Raw genomic sequence first — 24,215 nt, 5'->3', positions numbered from 1 at the left:
AGTTTTCACTTATGAATCTGCACATATCACCTATTAAACACGAGCTAGCAAAGTACTCAGGGAACAAGAAAAAACTTTGTTAATTTGTGCATTCATTTTCAAAATCTTCTTAAAATTCTCCCAACTCACAAAAAACTCTATTCCCCAATAAAAGTTATTCAATTATTGTGAAAGAAACTCCTGTATAGATTCTCAACTCTCTCGCTCTCATCCAGTTGGACTCAACTCATCAACTAGAAAAAAAAGCCTAATACGTCTACATTTTGCCAAGGCTCCAATAATTATGATCATAAATCTAATTATTGTTCTTGAAGTTCAGCTCTATCCAGAAATTTTTAAAAATTCATTCATGGGATGTGGGGGTCACTGGCTGGACCAACATTTATTCCCAGAGCACAGTTAAGAGTCAATCATATTGCTGTGGGTCTGGAGTCACATGTAGGCCAGATCTGATGGCTTAGGGAGGGGTGTGGGGGGGGAGCAGATTTCCTTCCTTAAAGAACATTAGCAATTCAGATGGGTTTTTCCAGACAATTGGCAATGGATTCATGGTCAACATAAGACTCAATTTCAGATCTATTACTGAATTCAAATTCCACCATCAGCCATGGCAGGATTTGAACCCAGGTCCCCAGAACATTAAATGGATTTCTGGATTAATAGTCAAGTGATAATACCACAAGGCTATCCATTTCATTTCTGCCTTATGTTGCCTTTTCCTTGGACAGGTACCCTCTCAAATCCAACAGCTTTGGAACCAAGACCATGCCAGATTTCAGCACCTGCCTGCTTCGAAAAATGGGGAAAACAAAAATCAGAATGCCTTAATTTAAAGTGAAACCCCTTAAATCTAGTTCCTATGGCATGCAGGAAAACCAATTTATCTGACTGTAAAGCTCTTTAAAGTTGACATGGTGTTGACATTAATTCAATTCTCATGCATTCCTGCCTCACCCACTTCCGCAGGGTAGCAGGATTTGAGTGTACCTGCATTTTTTTTTATTATTTTCCCTTTCAACATTTAACTGCACTTACAGTATTTTAGATTTTATTTCAGGTAACCTTTGTTCTTACTCCTGTGTTTGCACAACATAAGCCATATGAATCAAGAAGGATGAACTGAGGCTGTACAGTACCCAGCAGGAAACAATGGTGCATTAACTCCAGCAATTGTAGTCAGCTCAAGGGTTCAGCCAAAGGTCTGAACCTTGTTTTATTACTCATTTTGAAGTAAATAACTTTAAAATTTAGATGGTCTTTTCAACAAGGGGGAAGCACCACACTGGATATTACTGAGAAGATCACCACCTTGTTTAGTCAATCAAACTAAATGGAAACGACACGACCAGCTATCCCTGGTAGCCATACACTCAGATGACAAACAACATGAATTCAATTGGGACAACACCACTATTATAGGGCAGGCCAAACAGAGAACAGCCAGGGGATTCCTAGAAGCATGGCACTCATCCACAAATACATCGACCTAGACCCTATATACCGACCACTGCAGTGGACAGCAATTGACAACCGGAAGCGGCAGATTCAAACCAGTATAAATGCCGGAGGAATCAGCACAGAAGCGCTTCACAGGAGGCTCCCAAGCACTGAAGATGTCACCTAGAAAGGGGATGAAACGTTTGCAACAAAAACTCCCAGCTCAGCGAACAGAACCACAACAACGAGCACCCGAGCTACAAATCTTCTCACAAACTTTAAATGGTAAAGTTCGAAGTAGTATTTACACAATGTCACCTTCACCTCACCCGCTACATATTTCCATGAATTTATACAACATTAATGCCCTCCAAATGCACCTTCACTACACATTAACAGAGATTTTTTTTATACTACCCGCTGCATGAAAACGTTGCCCCTTAAGTCTCTTTTATATCTCTTCCCCCTCATCCTAAACCTATGCCCTCCAGTTCTGTACACCCCCACCATAGGGAAAAGACTTTGCCTATTTATCCTACACATGCCCCTCATAAATTTTGCAAACCTCTATAAGGTCACCCCTCAGCTTCTGACGCTCCAGGGAAAACAGCCCCAGTCTGTTCAGCCTCTCCCTGTAGCTCAAATCCTCCAACTCTGGCAACATCCTTGTAAATCTTTTCTGAACCCTTTCAGGTTTCACAAAATCTTTCCGATAGGAAGGAGACCAGAACTGCACGCAATATTCCAACAGTGGCATAACCAATGTACAGCCGCAACATGACCTCCCAATAAAGGAAAGCATTCCAAACACCTTTTTCATTATCCTATCTACCTGCGACTCCACTTTCAAGGAAATATGAACCTGCACTCCAAGATCTTTGTTCAGCAAAACTCCCCAGGACCTTACCATTAAGGGTATAAGTCCTGCTAAGATTTGCTTTCCCAAAATGCAGCACCTCACATTTATCTGAATTAAACTCCATCTGCCACTTCTCAGCCCATTGGTCCATCTGATCAAGATCCCATTGTAATCTGTGGTAACCTTCTTCACTGTCCACTACACTTCCAATTTTGGTGTCATCTGCAAAGTTATTGACTCTCCCTCTTATATAAACGATTTGGATGTGAGCATAAATGACGAAAAGCAGTGGAGCTAACACCGATCCTTGTGGCACTCCACTGGTCACAGGCCTCCAGCCTGAAAAGCAACCCTACATCACCAGCCTCTGTCTTCTACCTTCGAGCCAGTTCTGTATCCAAATGGCTAGTCCTCCCGGTATTCCATTTAACCATGTCAAATGCCTTACTGAAGTCCATTTAGATCACAAATACTGCTCTGCCCTCGTCAATCCTCTTTGTTACTTCTTCAGAAAACTCAATCAAGTTTGTGAGATAAAGTTCCCACGCAGTCTTTTAACTCATCGAAGAGGTAGCACCTCTGACTGTACACTGCTCCCTCAGCACTACACTGGAGTATCAGCCTTGACTTTTATGCTCAAGCCCTACAGTGGGACTTGAATCTGGAATCTTGTGATTCAGAGGCAATGTGCTACTAAGGCAATCACAGCTAGTTTAAAAGAAAGCAAGCTCATTCATATATAGAGACATCACTTTGGCAATGAATATGGTATCAACTTCATAAGAATAAATCAGTACTAAGAGAATCTTACAATGTCAGAGACACTATCTTTCTAATGGGTCGTTAAATCAAAGCTTTATCTATTCAAAGTGATGACGCAGATCCCATGGGACAATTCAAAGACTAGATAATTTCCCAAAGTCCTAGCCAACAGCTCACCTTCATGCAACGCAATCAATTATTTATGGTATTGGCTGATTTTGGAAACATGCACTGCACAAAGTTTAATTAGCTATAATACATTCAGCACACAATCTTTTCTAATTGCAAGTTCTTTATTTGTTTTGAACAATAGTGGCTAAAGCTACAAACTGATGACAGAAACTGCAAAATTAACTTGTGCAAAATGTCTCAAAACACAAAATAAACCTATTCATTCATGGCATGTTGGCATTGCTGACAAGGCCAAAGTAATCTTCCATTCCTAATTACTCTGCAGAAGGTGGTGATGAACTTCTTACTTGAATCTTTGCAGCATGTCCGAAGGTGAAATCATTCTACAGGATATCCATATAGATTCTAATAGTGATCTACAATCTATGTGTTATCAAGTATTCTACAAGTCAGGAGAAAAAATTACTGTTCCTCAATCTAGAGATGGCTTTTGAAATGTCAAATGCTAATTAAATTTTGAACTCAGGAAACCTTCTCCAAGCAAATTCCAATATCTAAAATCAGTTTCACTTTCAGATTATTTTAATCCATTAAATATTTCCAAGGATAATCCAAGTTTAAACAAAAATGCTAAATGACAAATCAATCTTTTGCCTAGTATCAAATTCTCAATGTAATGGGATTGCAACAAAATATTTCTTCGCATCTGGAGTCAGTAAATATCCTACTTTAAGTAACATGATGCACTGTAGAATGTGTGTTGTAATTAATGAAAGTAAAGCCTTTGGGAGTCATAGTAGTAACAACAAATGGCAAAGACAGAAAGATGAAGGATTTACATTTCTCACAATCAGAATTTCAATTTCTTAGTACAATCTAAGACGACTATTCACTGTTAATAAAAAAAATCTCCATTGCAAAGATATCTATAAAGTGAAACCTTTATCTTATGAATAATAAGTCCAAACATTTGAAAGGTTCAGTTTATAGGAAAGCACGTCTTTCTTGATTTTTGAATTCATGCAGAAAAGCATAAAAATCCTTGGGGTTGGCATTCGATAAAATGTACACTGAACAGTCACTGCCTTTCTTTATGCCATCAGGCAAGAGAAAACAGCAGAAATATTTCCAATTATTGTTATTTGAAACTTGTCATATTTGGTTGTTATTTGGTATTCATATGAAGCTCGTGGGCCAGGAATCCTAAAGGATGCGTCTTTAAATGAAAAACGACAAGCTAAAGCTACTTAAGGATCATAAAAAGATTCATAGTTCGCCATTGTTCAAAAATACACAATCACGTGGTACATAAGACTTGCAAGCAGTATACGTACTACACTGTATTAAAGCAAAAACAGAATAGGATAGAAAAACTCTGGTAGCATCTGTGGAGAGAAAGCAGAACTAATGTTTTGAGTTTAGTGACTAAGTTCTGAAGTAAGGTCACTTCACCCAAAATGCTCTCTCTGCTTTCTCTCGACAGATGCTGCAGAGATATCATTTAGGGTCAAGGACCAAGTCACTGAACCGTGGGCAGCCCCGTGGCACAGTGGTTAGCACTGCTGCCTCACAGCGCCAGAGGCCCTGGTTCATTTCCCGACTCAGGCAACTGACTGTGTGGAGTTTGCACATTCTCCCCGTGTCTGCGTGGGTTTCCTCCGACAGTCCAAAGATGTGCAGATCAGGGGAATTGGCCATGCTAAATTGCCTCATAGCGTTAGGTAAAAGGCGTAAATGTAGGGGTATGGGTGGGTTGCGCTTCAGCGGGTCGGTGTGGACTTGTTGGGCCGAAGGGCCTGTTTCCACACTGTAAGTAATCTAATCTAAAACATTAATTCTGCTTTCTCTCCACAAATGCTGTAAAAACTTAGGAAGTCTAGCAGCAATTTGTTTTTGTTTTGGATTTTCAGCACCTTCAGTTTTTTTTTAAAACAGTTTAATAAATGTTGCTTCGAAAAAAAAATCACACTTTCTTCATTTAACAATTTTATGTTTTTGAAGATGCCAACATTAACATTCTCTTGCCAGGTTTTCTATTAGCATCTGCAAAGATTAGATTGTTGACAATTAGTCATTTCTTCAACTGTTCTTCACGGAGGTACATTGAGAAACAGAACCCTTCTTGCCCTCCCTGATTCCACCCCATGGGTCCCAGAATGTTACTCTCGGACATTTGAAGAGACAAGAAGATTGTGTTTTAATATCTGTACAAGAACAAAACATTCAAGTCTGTTCACTCATTGGAAAGGCAACGGTTCTTAACAACTGAAATAAAATATTTGGCTGTTTCAAGATACCAAAGAAATAATACTTTGGCATTCTTCATGACATGCTACTAATAATCCCTGTTATGGGACACATTTCAAAACAACTTCTAAAATCCACAGACCTACTTTAATGTTTAACATGAGCCATACCTAATCTTCAGAGATTAAATAAAAAGGATTTGGTATTAATCAGCATTTTCAAAAGTCTGACAGCACCAAAAACCATATCCAATGTTTACCATAAAACAGCACACGATTTATCAACTAACCTGTTTATTACATAATTGACCTGATGCTGTTTGATAATGTGATATCCTGCACTCAGTCATTAAAAATTACTGGAGACATGTTTAATGTGATGAACAGGAATACAATAATGATGCACGAGGATTTGTCGCAACACAAGTCATTTGTACACCGAACCACAAAACAATGCACATACCATGTCCATCAAACTGTACTTGATTCTCTTTTTGCTTCTGCAGAATACCTCATCGTTATCTTTGATATTAAAACAGAAACAACGGGCAATTATACAGTGTTAAAATGCAGCAAGTTATTCCACAAGTATATGTCACAGGAATATGCAAAACACAAACAAATGGTACAAATAAAAACAAAATACTGCAAACAAAAACAAAATAATGTAAATTTTCAAAACTGTGAAGAAATAAATAGTAACCTATTTAAACAGAATACCATAGGCAGGTATTTGAAATATGTTTCCAATCTTGTTACAGGATAATACTACTTGTTTCAAGAAACTACTTGCATCTATTAAATGCTCCACCACATTTCTTAGCAACGGTTCAAAGCATATGATTAATCTCTTTGGTATTCATTGTTCATATCCAGGTTTCTTGAAGACTAATTGCAGGCTAGTGTACTCCAAGGTCCACAGCAATATACTGGTAGAGGAACTGAATTCAAGGGTTGCCATTTAACAGGGAAAGACCAATATCTGACACCATCCACAACAGCACTCCCAGGGATGAGGAGCCTTATAAAATCCCTCAGATCGCATCTTTGTTATGGAATATACATTTCAATACAAGTGACAAGTTAGTTGTCTCATTACAGAATGCCAATATGATAATGCAAGAAATTGAATAGTTTTACACTTTATGCCATGTTAAATTGGAACTGTTAAGTAATGCACTTTTACAAATTTTATTGAAAAGTATAAATTTTGAAAACTAAGTTTTAAAGACAACACCATCCCACAAGGAGAAAATGGCTATTTGTACTGTTGAATCTGTCAAATGCTGAACTTGTTCTACAAGGATTATAGCCAATATTCTTTGCCACTTGAATAAATCGGCCTCAGTTTAAAGTGCCATTCAAAAAGAGGCCACTTCCCCACAAAGCACTCACTCAGTACATTGTAGTGTGTCAGCCAAGATTATGGAGCAGCTGAAATATGATCATTGGTAGTTGGTCTATTCAAAGCCAGCATATTTTTTCACCATTTGTCTTGTCTTCATTCAGTTAATATCCTAAGATTTGGTTTCCATGTTAATTAAAAACACAATGAAGGTAAACAAGCAGCCAAACATTTATGTAAAATCTCGCAAGCTGCATTTTTGTTTATAACAGTTTTAACTTTAAATCAAACTCAATAATGACTTTAGGCTACTCATTATCCTCATTGTATTTGACTGAACTCAGCTTTTGACCTCCAGGCCTGAGCTTGAACAGTTGAGTGTGACAGGCACATGATATCTCCAACACCAGAACTTCCACCAGAACAACAAAGAATCCAGATTTCATACAAAAGATGAAATGCTGGAAATATAGTTCAGTCTGCACCAGATCAGTGATAAGCTCGACGCAAAACTCTGACCTCTCCCTTTCAATTGATTGACTGCCTGCATTTTCTGCTTCTATTTCAGAACTGGTAGTTTCCTCTTCTGGTCTTTAAATCAAGTTTTAGAGATGTACAGCATGGAAACAGACCCTTCGGTCCTACCCGTCCATGCCAACCAGACATCCCAATCCAATCCAGTCCCACCTGCCAGCACCCAGACCATATCGCTCCAAACACTTCCTACTCATATACCCATCCAAATGCCTCTTAAAAGTCATCTGAGAGGTAAACTACAGGTGCAGAATCAAACCTGAGTTAATGGTCTTAAATAGACTAGTTTCAAAGATATTTGAATGCATTCAGATGTATTCCAAAAGGGTTTAGAATCTAGGTCCAATAAGCACTGAAAAACCAGTAGAAACAAAACTATGTACCAAACTGTTAACCTTCAAATGACGTACATTGCTTATTATGTGCTAAATGCTAATTTCCTTGCGCTCTGGAACAATTTCTCATCTGAATTTTACATTGAATATATTCCCCTGAAATTATTAAAAAAGTGATTGACATTATGCCTTTCAAACATTAAAACTGGATGCAACGTGATGGCGAAATATACTTGGTTATTTGCATGAGCATTCAATAATAAGGTTATTATTTGATGTCATTGCTCCAGAACCGGCAAGTTGATTGTGGAGGGATTGGAGCGAGGAACATGAGAAGAGGAGTGCGCGAGACACACACACACACACACAAACAGAGACACACAGGCAGAAAGCTCTCAGGATTTAAATTTAGCAAATATTTACGGAATTAAAATCTCTTCTTCCCACCATTTGTGACAATCCTTTACAAACTTAGTTCGGGCTGTCTCCCTAGACCAAAGTGGGTTAAAGCTCCGAGCAATCTCCACAATCACCATTAAAGTGTCTAAATTAGCTCACACCCTCAGATGCCACAAGAGCAGATGGGGAAGGGAGCATCTGCCTTGTTGTTACGGTTCTTCCTAAATACACAGTTCTACTTGCTGTTCCTGTTCCTTGAACCTACTGCACTAACTCCTTTCTAACAAACATTTTTCACCCTCTGTCTTCACTATAAGCCTTTTAAAACTCCCACATTTAGCATCACTGAACTCAGGGACATTCACTAACTTTAGTCAAAACGGCTCAATCACAAACAATGACTTCTTACTGACTGCTGCTTGTCAGGAGAGATTGAACAGGTATTTTAAAATAGGTGTAATTCAACATTATACATCATTGATCTCCTACATGAATCCTTAATACGATCGGATACTTTCAAATCAATTTCACTCCCCATCCCTTATGCTTCCAGGGCACTGCATTTCTTTGATTTTCATGCAGGAACTCAGTGCTTTGTTCAGGAAGAAGGGTTTTAAAGAACAAATGAAAGTCACCAGCAACCTAACACTGGGAGAGCTAGCAAGGCTGCCAAAATGAGTGCATCTCTATAAACCATTCAAATAATTGCAAAGAACAAATTACCTTCTCAGCTATTTTTGATCATTAAGAAATTAGTGTGGGTAGGAATTTCAAGCGGTTATTTACTGTGCCTGTCTTTCCAACTTCAAACGTATTGCATTTGGCAAGGTGGTTTCTGCTGACGCTGCATCCTTCACATGACAGTGTCTCAGCTTTTCTCTTCTACTGTTCTTATTGTCTTTGTCCTTCCTCCATTTCTATTAAGCTCTACTGATGTAATTTTTTTGTTTGATCTCCTACCTTATTCTCTTTTTTGTTTCTCCCATTAACTATTTGGGGACTCACAGGCCAGTTAGTGTGGATTGCAGGTGTAACTTTCAGCCTGGCCCAGCTGGGAGGACAAGACAAAGCACCATGCTCTATATGCAGTGAGGTAACATCACTTAACAGCTCCCTGAAGTTGTACTGGACTTCCCTTCAGCTGCTGACTTTTCTGACACTTGGAAAACCCAACCAAAGCAAAGGCTAGCAAGCCTTAGTGAGTCATTTACATTTCTAACCTGCACCCAGCAGTAGGATGACTTTGCCTCTGTGGTGGGTGGATTGAAGTCAGATTTAAAATTTCAAAATTGTAACCACTGACCTGACCTCAGCCCACCTAGTCTTGGGTGTTACAATCCAGTCAGGAAAAAAAAATGTTCGACCCATTCTTTTCTCATCCCTTTTGCTGTGTAGGTGAAGATAACAGAGGAAAACTGCAAAGTTAGAATTTATCAGCGTAATGAAAGCTGCGATTCCATGGCCAAAGAAAAGATCACCATCACCCATGAGACCTGGCTGGCCACAACAGAAGCTTCCATGACTTTTAATTACCCAGATGACCATATAAAATACACAAATACCAACACTAATTCAACTTGTCTCTGACTCTACTGAGGTGTACACCAAGGAAGCACAACAGGAAGAAGTCACTGTCTAAGATCATCCAGGCACTGTATACAGACCGAAACTGTAGAATTTCTTATGTTGTGCATCAGACAAGGAATGTACACTGTGAACATCAAGTCTGTTGAAACACAGTCTTAAGGCACCACAGAATGAAACATGGTGCAGGGGGTAAAGTTTACTTCTATTATAGTTTCTGTAATTTTCAATTTGAAACATTTTGCCCTGGGGCTGCAAACCTGATATGAAGCATATGCTGTAAACATTAAGTATTGAAGTCCGCTGCAACGGAACATGCTGTATGGGGGCAAGTTGAATTTTGTTGCATCTCCTGTAATTTCAAGTCAGAATGTTGTGTAAAGGACTTTTACACATTTTATAAATACAGCTCACTATGGAAAAAAAATACAACTCATCTTTAACTCTTCCCAGCATTAGTGATGACCCACACTGATTGTTGGTGAGCAACAAAGAGAGAAAACCTTATTCTATAAAATGTCACTGTTTGACATGAGAAAGCTCAAAATGAAAACAATTTTAAGGATATAAATGAAAAAAGCAACTAATGTGGATTATCTTTAGCTCCTCTTTTTTCAAAGCAAGCATTATTTCTCATTAAAAGTTGACACACAACCTGTGTGAACAAAGTGGAAGTGGCTGTGCAGCAAGGTCAGGGTTAGGAACTACAAAGCATCTGGTTAAAATTCTAAAATACCATTTTCTTCCCTTTCATTCCAGAAAGCTAGTAAAAATATAAATTTAAACAAACAAATTCTCAAAATATTTTCCACAGCTTTTACTGAAGTCAATCAGCATTGCTCAGGCAGATTCCTGAAGTGGTAGAAACCTCCATCCAGGCCAGCTGGAACTGTCATGTGACAGCTTGCTGTCACAATTGTCCATTTGCTCTGTTCATAAGAACCAGGAAGTTGCTCTTTCTCAGCCAAGCATCGGAGAAAATTCTCCCATTAGAAGTTGTTTTTATTCTGTTTCTACAATAAGCATCATATTGTATACTTGCATTTGAGCTCTCTCAAGTTGTATTGTACTAAACATCCCACAAATTAAAGCACGAAGACAAAGAATGAGCAGTGATAATGGAGATAACCTAGTGTCAACTTTAACCACAGAGAAAACTAACATTGAATAAAAAGCTGTTTTAATTTCCATCAGTTGCATGCACACGCCGGCATAAACAAGCAGTAGGTGTGCGTGCAAACGGTAGTCTAAAACAAGACCTTTATTTTGTAAGCAAGTGTTTTGGCTTGGTTTTAAAACAATGGAGCATTGAACTTGTGCTGTCAGATTTTCCATTTATGCTTTTTTAAAAAAAAACTTGTTCACATAACTCATTAATAAATTAGCTTTGTACCAAATAAAGAAATGGGTATTAGTCATTTAAAATACCAGCAGATTTAACCAACAACTGAACACCCACTCCTTATAGTTTGTAATAGTATATTTCAAAACCTTAGAGTACAGTATGCTGCCATCTACTTGCAGAATTACTCATCTTATGCCATAATAAAACCTGAATGTTTCAGTCTATCAATTTTATTCAACACAGTGGAAAAGCGCAACTTCACAGGATTAAATCAGGACCATCGCTAGATTAACAAGACAACTGAATTTCAGTGTTGTGCAATATATAAAAAAAGTAATAGTCATACCTCATGGTCTGAGCCAAGTTGAAAAGAAATGCAGCGAATCATAAATAGCCATGATTCCAGGTGGATGAATGAATCTTCTCAGCTAATCCAAATAATGCTTTGAAAACATTTCAAATAGCAAATAACAAAATTTGTATAGAGTCTAAATGACAAAGACAGAAATTTCACGTTCTGCCTGCCATATCAGGGAACTGCACTATACAAATCTGCGACAGTTCAGTCTGAGTTCAGAAGGGAATAACGGAGGGTAATCTGTTCAATAAGAGCAGGCAGAAGGTACAGTACTGATCCAGTTATTTAAGCTGCCAGTTCACAAATAATGCACAAGGGTCTTTCTGGTCTCAGCTTCCAAAAGCAATAAGAATATGCTCAAATGGAGAGGTGAAGAGGTAGGCAATGCACCACATGTCTGCACAAGCTCTCATTCTTCAATCCTGGACACTTGGAAATAAAGCAGACTGCCTCCCCCTGCTGTGCAGGGCATTCAGGATAAACCTAACAAATGTAAATCAAGCACGTCAAGAAAAAGAGACAAGCAGAGAGAACCATACAAGAGCTCAATCTGGGCTATTTCATGCATCAAACCCAGGCTCAAAGTAATTATAAAGAGACACTGTAAAATCCCACAGTGATTCATTTTTATATTTCCAAACAGCCAGCTTTAACAAAGCAGTATTAAGTCAACTCAAGCAGCTCAGAAGACAAGATCAGCTTGAACGATGACATTTTTCAGACCAAAATGACCTCGTCCTCTCTGACTCACCAGTTTCCCCAGCAGCTTTAACCTCCACCTAAAGCGTGCAGGCAAGGCAGTGGCTTAACATTTCCTCTGAACGACAGCACTTCTGACAGTTCTGCACTCAGCCTATATTAGAACGTCAAAAACTACTCATAACTTGGGGTGAGGGCTCTATACCAACTCAGCCAAGCTGAAAGTGATTACTCTTAACCTAAACTCAGAATTCAATTGCAATTCTATGAACTGGCCTCTATATTAATATCCAAAAACATATCCTCTTTAACAGGGAATACCTGCCCAGCCACAAAGGTGAGAACACACAAAAAAGTAAAAGTCAACCTCCACTCACTTATTTAAGGGCGGGGAAGGGAAGAGAAGGTGAGAGTTTAAGTACGAAAAGCAGCAATGTGTAGCATTAGAATTCAAAGTTAGCAGTATATAACTTCCTGCGGTTATATAGTTCAAAGGGTTAAGAGCTAAATTGCTATGTGCATGCATAGATGAATATCATGATGAAAGGTGCACTATATTTTTGAATTTGGATTTCAAAACAGAAGTAGATGCATGTGGGTCAGTTCTGTGAAGGCATTTTGGTTTTAAAATGGCCCTAAAGTTATTTAGGCAGTGTTTAGTAATATACATCCAGATATTTTATGAATTAAGTAGATTTTTGCAAATGAAAAATAATCTTGAACTGCTTCGAACTATAAGACTTATTGCCACAATATTGCAAAGGCTACAAAATAAATACTCGAAGTTTTGACATAATAGGAATCCTTAGAAATATAAACAAACTGCAGTACTAATGTGCATATTAAAAATTTAGGTGAAAATGCACAAATAAAATAGTGATTTGTAGTTTCTATGTGATAAAAGCTGCCACTGTTTGAAATGGGAGCTGATAATTGGATTTCAGCCATGATTTAAACTTCTCAGCATTTCATGGTCATTGTTACAAGGACGTGATCTGGATTGGAAAATGTTAATTATGAGGTAAGATTGGATAAGCTGAAGTTGTTTGGTTTTGAACTGACTGAGGGGGTGACTGGAGGTGGGTAAAGAAAGGGCCGAATGCAGGATAAATTGGAATAAGCTCTTCACCTTAGCAGAGCAAACAAAACCCAGGTGGAGGTCCACAGGTTGAAAGGAATCGCTGGGAGAACTATACGGAGAAGTGGAAACATTTCTTCTGGAGGGCAGAATTGTAGAAATTCATTACCCAAACGAGAGTAATAAAAGACAGAAACTCTAACCACACTTGCAAAGTTCTTGAGTTCTACTTGAACAGCTGTGACCTGCACAGCTTGAGATAAAGCTGGGAGCTGGATTGGGCGGCATGGTGGCACAGTGGTTAGCACTGCTGCCTCACAGCGATTCCCGCCTCAGGCGACTGACTGTGTGGAGTTTGTACATTCTCCCCGTGTCTGCGTGGGTTTCCTCCGGGTGCTCCGGTTTCCTCCCACAGTCCAAAGATGTGCGGGTCAAGTGAATTGGCCATGCTAAATTGCCCGTAGTGTTAGGTAAGGGGTAAATGTAGGGGTATGGGTCTGGGTGGGTGCGCTTCGGCGGGTCGGTGTGGACTTGTTGGGCCGAAGGGCCTGTTTCCACACGGTAAGTAATCTAATCTAGATCATTCAGAGGTGAATGGCCTGACAGTGTACCCCAATTTCTTCACTAACGATGGCACAGATCAGACGATAAAGAATTTGCACACACTGTTGTCAAATAGGCACTAAGAAAAAGACAAAAGGCAGCTCACTACTCAAAGTGGAAATATCTAAATTTTGATCTTCCATAAAGTGTGATAGGAGAAAGTGAGGTCTGCAGATGCTGGAGATCAGAGCTGAAAATGTGTTGCTGGAAAAGCGCAGCAGGTCAGGCAGCATCCAAGGAACAGGAGATTCGATGTTTTGGGCATAAGCCCTTCTTCAGGAATAAGGTGTGATAACCAAGGTAGAATCTTCACAGCTAGCATCAAGCAGAATAAATACGTAGCACTTCCTAACTGTGGATACGCTAGTCCCAAAAGTTGTGCTCACAGCAAAGACTGAACTCTACGCTGTTTATAACATCATAGTGAAATGAATGGATTGCCATTTCCAACATTCAACTTAGCAACAACCGAAGTGTTGGCCATTCCTGGACAACTTCAGGAAAAGTGCACGAGAGCAAGCTTTCAGTGCAGTGAATCAAATCGCTCTTTGGAAAGTACTATGGGGGATGACCAGATAAAAATAATCACATCTCCTACAATATTCAAACAACACTATAACGTACTATGCAATGGATCCATAACATCTCCTCCATTTGTGGGCGGCACGGTGGCACAGTGGTTAGCACTGCTGCCTCACAGCACCTGAGACCCGGGTTCAATTCCCGACTCAAGCGACTGACTGTGTGGAGTTTGCACGTTCTCCCCGTGTATGCGTGGGTTTCCTCCCACAGTCCAAAGATGTGCGGGTCAGGTGAATTGGCCATGCTAAATTGCCTGTAGTGTTAGGAAGGGGTAAATGTAGGGGTATGGGTGGGTTGTGCTTCGGCAGGTCGGTGTGGACTTGTTGGGCCGAAGGGCCTGTTTCCACACTAAGTAATCTAATCTAATCTAATCTTCCAAAAAGTGCCGTCGAATAGGGTTATGTCACCACACCAACACTATTCTCAGTATGTGTCACAGCAATGCTGGGACTGGTTCCACTGCTGTAGTAGTAGATTAACTTTTCAACCTTAACCAAGGCGGTAATTGTGTCTGCAAAAGAACTACAGCATATTAATGATGTTTAAGTTAGTACTCACTCAGAAGAATGGCAGGTAATGCACATTTACCAATGTCCATGAAAACATTGAAATTACCTTGAAGACCAGAAAGATAATAAGTCCTCTACCAAACCACTTCAAAAAGTAATAAATCCAAATACCTTCAATTCAAATTCAAGATGGAGGATTGGAAAACATCTCTCAAATCCCATATCTTGGAAATTGTCTATTCCAAAAAATTGACACTGATGAACAGGGACACCTCAAAATCCAACATGTTGGCTCTGTGCTAAATTATGTACTCCAGTTTGAGAATCCTGACATCAGACCAACTCAAGTTCAGTTTATTGGACTGTAGCTCTCCCCATGTTTTTCCAAGAACAACATTTGAGCAACTTATTGACAATAATCTCTGAGTGTCAAGATTTGAGTGGTGCTGGAAAAACATAGGTCAAGTAAGCAGCATCAGAGAAGCAGGAAAATCGACATTTCGGGCAAAAGTGCTTCATCAGGAATTAATCAATGGAAGAACAAAAAGGACAACCATGTGGATTCTCCACAACATAGACATATCAAATATTAGGGCCATGATAATTTCACGAGAGATATAGATAGGATAGGTTGCTTGAATTTCAACTCATGACTGCCCAAACTGTGCTCTACTCAGAGCTTTACCAAGGAACGCATGTACACAAGGGGGCTAAAAGAAATACTTCAAAGACAAAAGACAATCTCAAAGCTTGCATGAAGCTCTTTTGCTCTGTAATCACACAGCAGGCATCCAATCACCACCAGCATGGTACTTAATCTTCAAACACGATGTCAATATATCTTTCAACAGGAGCGAGCACTGGGATAGATCAGTGAGAGATGGGAAAAGAGTGTAGCTACTCATGTCAACAATCTGCCATCACCCCAACCAGTTGACAATCCAATGTTCTCTCTGGGAGGGAGGCTGTAAAAGTTAAGATGAGGCTTATTAACCATCAGCAAATTCTCACCCAAAACCCAAACTCTCATGACCATCTGCAATCATCCTCAATACAAGTGAATGCCAATGTGAGGGAGGTCATTCCTGAAAATAGATATCTTAGACATGACCCTACTTAGACCAAAGCACTGAAGCACAGTAAAACTAGATATGCAACACAGGCGGACATCTGGCAAATATCAATCCTGGAACAAGGCACTGTTTGGGGCTCATTATTAATTTGTTATGCAAGGAACATTTTAATAATTCTAAAGAATTAAATGAATAACATACACAAAGACAGGCATTTACAGATGCTCAAGTGCTGTCCTGCCAATTTAAACTATTTTTTAAACCAACCCATTGGGACAAATAGCAGGCGGGACTTGAGTCCAGGGTAAGGGCATTACCACAGTGTCACAAAATCCCATTTTATTGGCAAATGTTTTCAACAATACCTAGTGGCACCAAAATAGACATTACAGCCCAAAATACAAACCGATTACCAAACCAGAATACAAAATAATGGGAATTGGGATTCTTCTACTTGACATTAACTCCTTAATAGTTAATATTCAGGTGTGGGCATTGATAAAGAAGCGATCATGACACTGCATTCACAGCACAGAATCCAGCTGATGCTCCAATACTATAGCCCTGACTCACTATCACCATTGTCACTGAGTCCAGAATACTGTTGGAAATGAGAGATCACAGAATCCTCCCTTAAGGTTTAGTTTTGCCATCGAACCATGAAGACAACATCATCAACATCATCAACATAACTGACCTTGTCTTCACTTGCCATAAGACACACATGTTCACAACTATAGATGGTAATACTGTCCAATTTTTGCCTACTTGTCCTCAAAAAATAAGGTCTTTTTGTAAAAATCCTTACCAGTCAACTGACTACACAACGAACTCCAGATTAAATGCAATATTGTTGAACAAGTTCACTCTGACTACATTTAAAAAGAATAATGTGAGTTAGTAATCAACCCTTTATCAAAGCAAATATTTGAGCTGAGCCTTTATCAGAAAGCTGAACTCTGAGCTCTCCTAACATCAAATGTTTGGTTTTATTTCACAGAAGTAAAATCTATGCCGTTATAGTTAACCAGTTTGTCTCCTACTCTGCAGCATTACAGTTATTGGGTCACCAACAAATTTATATTTTGTTCCAGACATTTCTCATGTTTTCACCTTACTTTAAGATTAAAATGGAAGCAAATTACATCTAGAAAACAAACTGACAATGTGAAATCTGATAATTCTGAAAACTCTCTGGAGCAACATCGCATTTTTCCATAAAGTGAATGAAATAACATTACACTGAACAGTAGCGGCAATGACTCTACATACTGAAGTTGTGAAGATCTCAGGTACAAATTAAACAAGAGTGTTTTGTACACTCAAATACAAAGTTATGCTAAACATTCCTCTGATGTATTCAAGACTAGATGGCAGTGCACACTTTTTTTTGTCAAAAGGAAAGAGTTGAATATTCTCTTCATTTCATTAAAGTTACTTTAATCTTTAAAATACTGCACTTTTTTTGGTTCATAATATCTTGTCAGCTGCATCATTTGATGGCCTTACATGCCGCATGATTCCAGCTGATGGTAACACCTGACTAAGTCAGATTCCAGAATGAAACCTGGCTTGACAGACCATGTGCTTAACAACTTCAGAAAATTAAAATCATGCACATTTTCACATGCGGATGCAGATGCCATTTAACAAAAGGTTTGTTATACAATATAAAGTTACATACATAAAAAAAGACAGTTAGAAATGTTTTAACATATCAAAACAAACTTTCAAACTGTTTCACAAAACAGTTATAGAAGCTCAATCCCAAAATACCATCACACTCTGATCTCCGCTTTTAAAATCTTTATTTAACTGTCACTTATCAGTTTCTTCCCTTTGAGCTGTTGAGACCTTTTGTTTTACAATTTCTTTCCAAGTCTGTTAGCATGAACACAGAAACAGAAAATAGAAGCACAACTGGCCATTTGAACCTGCCCCAACTTTCAATGTGACCACGGGTCATCATAAGACCATAAGACATAGGAGTGGAAGGAAGGCCATTGGGCCCATCGAGTCCAGTCCGCCATTCAATCATGGCTGATGGGCATTTCAACTCCACTTACTCGCATTCTCCCCGTAGCCCTTAATTTCGAGACATCAAGAATCCATCAATCTCTTCCTTGAAGACATTTAGCGTCCCGGCCTCCACTGCACTCTGTGGCAATGAATTCCACAGGCCCACCATTCTCTGGCTGAAGAAATGTCTCCGCATTTCTGTTCTGAATTGACTCCCTCTAATTTTAAGGCTGTGCCCACGGGTCCTAGTCTCCTCGCCTAACAAAAACTTTCCTAGCGTCCACCCTTTAATAGAACTCTCATCTGATCCAGCTTTCTCCCCATAGCCTTGAACCATTCCATTCTCGTGACCTATAGTTTCTCAGCTTTAACAACTTGAAATTTTTATCCAAACTCTCTCCACTTGGAAATATCAGAATAGCAACCACTTCTGCAGAGATAGCTGATTCCCCTGAACTGGGAAAACTTTAGTTTCCTTGCTAGGAGAAACTATTCTCCCATCTGAACTTCTTGATCTAATTTGAACTTTCTGTTCTGAAGTAAAAACTTGTCTAATTATCTTAATATGTTTATTCAATCTTTAATAAATACAACAGAATAAACAATTTATCCAGTAACTAATGGATTTCTCCTAGACACACTGTTGCAGACTTGTTTCTCCTTGGAATTGATACACCCAGATCCCTGCTCAAAATGGTTTTCTGACCATATTTTAAAAACTTCACAGAATTGACCAGAACTTGTACATATGCCAATGCTCCAAAGTATATTTTTTTACAATCAGATGATTAATATTGCAAACCTCAATGGAAAACTGAAGAATGTGCCCTCCTAAACAGGAAGGAATATCCTTGCCCTAAATTCTTTACAAATTAATAGGCAGCATATGACAAAAACAGAGTTAAATTCCACGTCTATACTGTGACAAAATGTTTTGGTTTTTGTCAATTTAAAAGCAGCTTTTAAAAAAAACCATGATCCAGTTTAAGTAAACAGTTCAAAGGCAAACAAATCATTTCTGTATATTGCAGATGAAAGGTGAGCATGGTTTTTACGGCATTGTCTTACTAATAAAATATTTTTAAAAAACATTTTGCGCAAAAGGTTTCTACATAGAATTACCAGCATTTCAAATGTTGGTAACCATCACTCCAAATATAATACAAGGCTTTTCCTCCCACTGGCTTTCATAGTGAACTTCTTTGACAAATCCACTGACTTGCACTGTGTAATGTGTTGTTCTACTATTTCTTTCACCACCCCAACCAAACCCACCCATCCACCCCCCAAAAATACAGAAGTTCTTAGTCTAAGCATGAACCTACACTGAGCTTTGGATAGCACTTAACATGGAGACATGCGCATTGTAGCCAGACCGTCAAACATTTTTGATAATACATAGACTTATTTAGTCAAAAAGTCATACCACACGGAAACAGGCCCTTTTGGTCTAACGAGTCCCTGCCAAAAATAGTTCCAAACTAAACTAGACCCACCTAGCTCCTGGCCTACATCCCTCTGAACCTTTCCTATTCATGTATTTATCCAAAGCTCTTTTAAAACATTGTAATTGTGCCCACATCCACCACTTCCTCAGGAAGTTCATTACACACAAAAACCACCCTATATAAAATATTTGCCTCATGTCTTTTTTAAATCTCTGTACTCGGACATTAAAAATGTGCCTTCTCATCTCGAAACCCCCCATCCTAGTGATAATACAACTACCATTAACTCTTTTTACCTACAAAATCAACTCACTCAGTGGAGATCATGGATCAACCCTAGAACCTCTTGTTCTTATTACAGTTCCCCTGGTCACCTCTGATTTGAAAAAAGTCACAAGTTTCCATCAATTCAGTTTTGCTAAAGAAAAGTGAACCAAGCAACTCAGATCATTTTAACAGATTTCCACAAAATATAAAGAATTTGGAAGATTTCCTCCAGAGGTCAGTTCTTTTCAGATAAAAATCAAGGTGACATTTGAAAAAATCAATGTTTTTATTTGAACATAAATTCCAAACATATAGCAGGATGCATGTTTGACATTTCACTTCCAACATTCACTCACAATACAAATAATAAAACACATCAGATCATCCAACGTGCCAGAGAAAACTAAAATTAACATTTCAGGTTAGTGATACATTTGTCAGAGATGGGTTGGGTCGCTTAGCCCAGTTATTTGGATGGCTGGTTTTGATGCAGTGTGACGTTCAAAGTTTGTGAGAAGATTTGTAGCTCGGGTGCTCATTGTTGTGGTTCTGTTCACCGAGCTGGGAATTTGTGTTGCAGACGTTTCGTCCCCTTTCTAGGTGACATCTCAGGGCTTGGGAGCCTCCTGTGAAGCGCTTCTGTGATGTTTTCTCTGGCATTTATAGTGGTTTGTCTCTGCTGCTTCCGGTTGTCAGTTGCTGTTCGCAGCAGTGGCCGGTATATTGGGTCCAGGTTGATGTGTTTGTTGATAGAATCTGTGGATGAGTGCCATGCCTCTAGGAATTCCCTGGCTGTTCTCTGTTTGGCCTGCCCTATAATCGTATGATGTATTTACCTACATTGCCTAGACATTTCAGAAACAAGATTCTCTCTCCTGGAAAGTACATTTAGTTTGCCATTATGAACAGAGATCAGTGATCCAAAATAGCAACTACACTGACATACTCTAACATACTCTAAATGCAAAACCTAAATAAAAACTGCACCGATAGATAAATGATAAACAAAATAAAATGAGAAAAAGTATTTGACTTACAATCAGATGTATAGCATGGAAATAGATCCTTCGGTCCAACTTGTCCATGCCAGATATACTTGATAAATCTGGTCCCATTTACCAGTATTTGATCTATATCCCTCCCTATTCACGTACCCATCCAGATGCATTTTCAATGTTGTTATTGGACCAGTCTCCACCACTTCCTCTGGCAGCTCATTCCATACATGCACCACAGTGAAAAAGTTGCTCCTTAGGTCCCTTTTAAGTCTTTTCCCCTCCCACTCTAATCCTATGCTTTCTAGTTTTGGTCTCCTCCAACCCGGGAAAAGACCTTGCTCTATTTACCTTATCCATACCCTTCTTGATGATTTTATAAACCTCTAAGGTCACCCGTCAGCCTCCAATGCTCCAGGGAAAATGGCCTCAGCCTATTCAGCCTCTCTATAGCTGAAACCCTCCAACCCTGGCAACATCTTTGTAAATCTTTTCTGAACCCTTTCAAAATTTCACAACATCCTTCCTACAGCAGGGAGACTAGAAATGAACATACTATTCCAAAAATGGCTTAAGCAATGTCCTGTACAGCCACAACATGACCTCCCAACTCCTAAACTCAATGCACTAACCAATAAAGGAATGCATACCAAACACCTCCTTCACTATCCTATCCACCTGCAACTCCACTTTCAAAAGGAGCTATGAACCTGCACTCCAAGGTCTCTTCTACCTTTTCTGTATCCAAAAGGCTAATTCTTCCTGTATTCAAATGTGACCTAACCTTGCTAACCATGAAGAATCTTGTTGAATGCCTTACTGAAGTCCATTTAGATCACGTTTTACTAAATATTTTATTCCACTTCACATTTTGAAAATCAGAACAATTATGGCAATTTGGAATCAAATCAGGTGGAGGACTTAGGCATTGAGAAGTGGGACAAGAAGTGTTTTGCACAAAGAAAATAAATTCAGTTCAATTATTGAGCAAAACAGATTAGAATTCTTCTCAAGAATTTAATTTGGATTCCTCAATTTCATTTAAATACTAATTCTTTCTTCTTCAGTGGGAAAAATTAAGGCAGTGTATGTGGATAAACTGTGATCAAAAGTAAGGGGTGAAACGCAAGCTCAGTTTTTTGCGCCATGGAATAAAACTATGACATCCTGTTATGATCCCAGCTGATGGCAATAGTGAACAACTTGATACTTAGTTGACAAACCATAAGTTTTATTGCTGCAATTTGGTTACCATGTAGACACACGGACTCCGAACTACATTCTCTCCTCTAGACAGTCAGGACACAGTCATACAAGGCCACCAATGTACTTTTAACTAAAGTACCGCAGTTTACTATACAGAAGAAAAAGAAACTATAAAGAGAATTTGAAAAGATCTCATATTAAACAGCAAAATCAAATATTTAACATTTTTCCCAGCAATATTCTCTCCCAATTTAAGTCGTTAATTTCTTATTCAAATGACAACAAAGTAAGTATTTCCCTTTAGGTATTCTATACATTCATCAGATAGTAATGGAGTGATTCCTGTTTCTCCTCAAGATACATAGACCCTTACCAAGTTACTGGTTTTTCCTAACTGAACTTAAACAAAAACCCTATTTGAATTGCTAAACTGGTTTAAGTCTCCTTCCTAGGCGTGACTGGTTAGAAGTAAACTGCCCTTCTGTTGGTTTGAATCTTTTCTTCCTGACTCAAACCCGATTGTAGCCTCTGAATATGTAGTTTCTGGTGGCTAAAACTTTAACTTAGTAAATAAAATCTTTCATTAGCTCCCAAGGCAGCTGCTGGTCATTTAAGTCACATGCTTTCTTAGAAATTGTCTTTAGTTCACTCTTCAAAAATGACTGACCTCTTAGAACAACAAGTACTCAAACTATTCAGAAATCAAACTAAAAACCCAATTATCTTACTTAATAATCCAAATTCCCAAATTATAATAAAGTAATATAAACCTTTATTAAAATCAAAGTTCAACTAACTGAAGCTGTACAAAAACATGACCATTGTCAGAGGTTTGAAAATGTGTACCAACAACTTGAAAATCGTGCAGTTCACTGCTTGAGCAGCCAAAGCCCAAGAAACAGACTAGTCTTAAAAGGTGCAAAAAGGATTAACACACGGGTGGCACAGTAACTCAGTCATTTAGCCACACACAGCCTGGGACCTGGGTTTGATTCCACCTTCAGCGACTGCCTGGGTGAAGTTTGCACATTCTCCTATTGTCTGTGTGGGTTTCCTCCAGGTGCTTTGGTTTCTTCCCACAGCCCAAAGGTGTGCAGGTTAGGTGGATCGGACATGCTAAATTGCCCAAAGGGCCCAGGGATGTGGAGATTAGGTGGATTAGCCATCAGAAATGCAGGTTTATCCCAATCCCAGATGGGGCAACTGGTTGGAGGGTTAGTGGGGACTCAATCAGCTTAAAGGCCTGCTTCCACACTGTAGGGATTCTATGAATCCAGGATATTCAGGGTAATAGTAATATCTACTGATCACAGAGTCAACATAAGGTTTTGCTTCTCTTATTTTTGGTCCATTTGACGGTTAGATTTGAGAACAAATTTATTGTTTGCATTTCTTATGTCCCTCAATTAGAAGGCATAAATTGGTCATCAATCTCTGTTGGAAATGGGCATTAGCAAGGATCTAATTTCGTCTTGCATATGATGCTCTCCATTATTCAATTACGTACCAAATGCTCTTGCTCAAGGCTCAACTACAAATAGCAGCCAACCACTTTGGAAGAGATATCAGATTCCTATCATGATAAGTACTTGCCCAAATTACATTCAGAGTAAGGGGGAGGGGAGAACTGGAGCTGGTGCAGCAGACTTCAGGGAATTCATGGGCTCTTCTGGTGTGGTGGTACTATCCTTACCTTGGAGCCAGGAGGTCCCAGTTCAAATCCCATCAATTCAAGAGGTGTGTAAATAACACCTCTGTGCAAGTTGATTAGAAAAACATTTTGTTTTGGAGAGGTTTCAGTTATGTGTTGAGAGTAACAAAGTTGGGATTCTTTTTCAAGGTGAAGTTAAAAAGTTAGACGATGATTCACAGAGGTATACACGGGAACAGAAACAAGAGTAGGTCATTCAGCTTTGGAAGTCTGTCCCATCATTCAGTTAGATTATAGCCAATCTGTATCTCAACTTCATTCCCCCAATCTAATTCCTGGTTCCAAAACAATGCTCAATGAATGTATACTTAAACACGTAAACAAAATTCTACAGTGTATAAATGCTGGTGAACTCTTTATGAATCTTTAAACATTAAAAACATTTCAGTAGATTTCCTGGACTTTTCTAAGACTTCAAAGAGTGAATTAGAGACCACCTCAAAACACTCGGCTGCCATTACATTGCACTTATTTGGATTGAACTTATTTTGCAACGAAAAAAAATCTAAATGATCTGTTACTTCAATAAGAAATTACTTAATCTTAACTTTCCAAGCAATTAAGTGAACATAGTAATACAAAAGTTAGTTTCAATTACAACAAGCAAATGTTTAAATATCAAGAGCCTGGCAGTCAAAGAGCAGCTTCCATTAAGTTTCCAAAAATAATGATTTTTAAAAAACATTTTC

General features: G+C 38.8%; 1 protein-coding gene across 6 annotated transcripts in view; it reads right to left on the bottom strand.

Annotated features, from left to right (window-relative positions):
- The window catches only part of mib2 (MIB E3 ubiquitin protein ligase 2), a 225,266-nt gene that overhangs the window by 161,358 nt on the left and 39,693 nt on the right, over positions 1-24,215 (bottom strand). For 2 of the 6 annotated variants that reach the window (XM_060851842.1, XM_060851844.1), the window contains exon 2: positions 5,900-5,958. The exons of 3 other annotated variants lie outside the window; for them this stretch is intronic. The gene's annotated coding sequence lies outside the window, so the exon portion shown is untranslated. Of the gene's footprint in view, positions 1-5,899; positions 5,959-11,324; positions 11,377-24,215 lie in introns of those variants that run through there. One more of the 6 variants, XM_060851843.1, reaches the window with a different exon arrangement.

This window comes from Hemiscyllium ocellatum, chromosome 37, assembly GCF_020745735.1.
Source record: "Hemiscyllium ocellatum isolate sHemOce1 chromosome 37, sHemOce1.pat.X.cur, whole genome shotgun sequence".
NCBI lineage: Eukaryota > Metazoa > Chordata > Chondrichthyes > Orectolobiformes > Hemiscylliidae > Hemiscyllium > Hemiscyllium ocellatum.
This window is presented reverse-complemented; position numbering and strand designations above follow the sequence as displayed.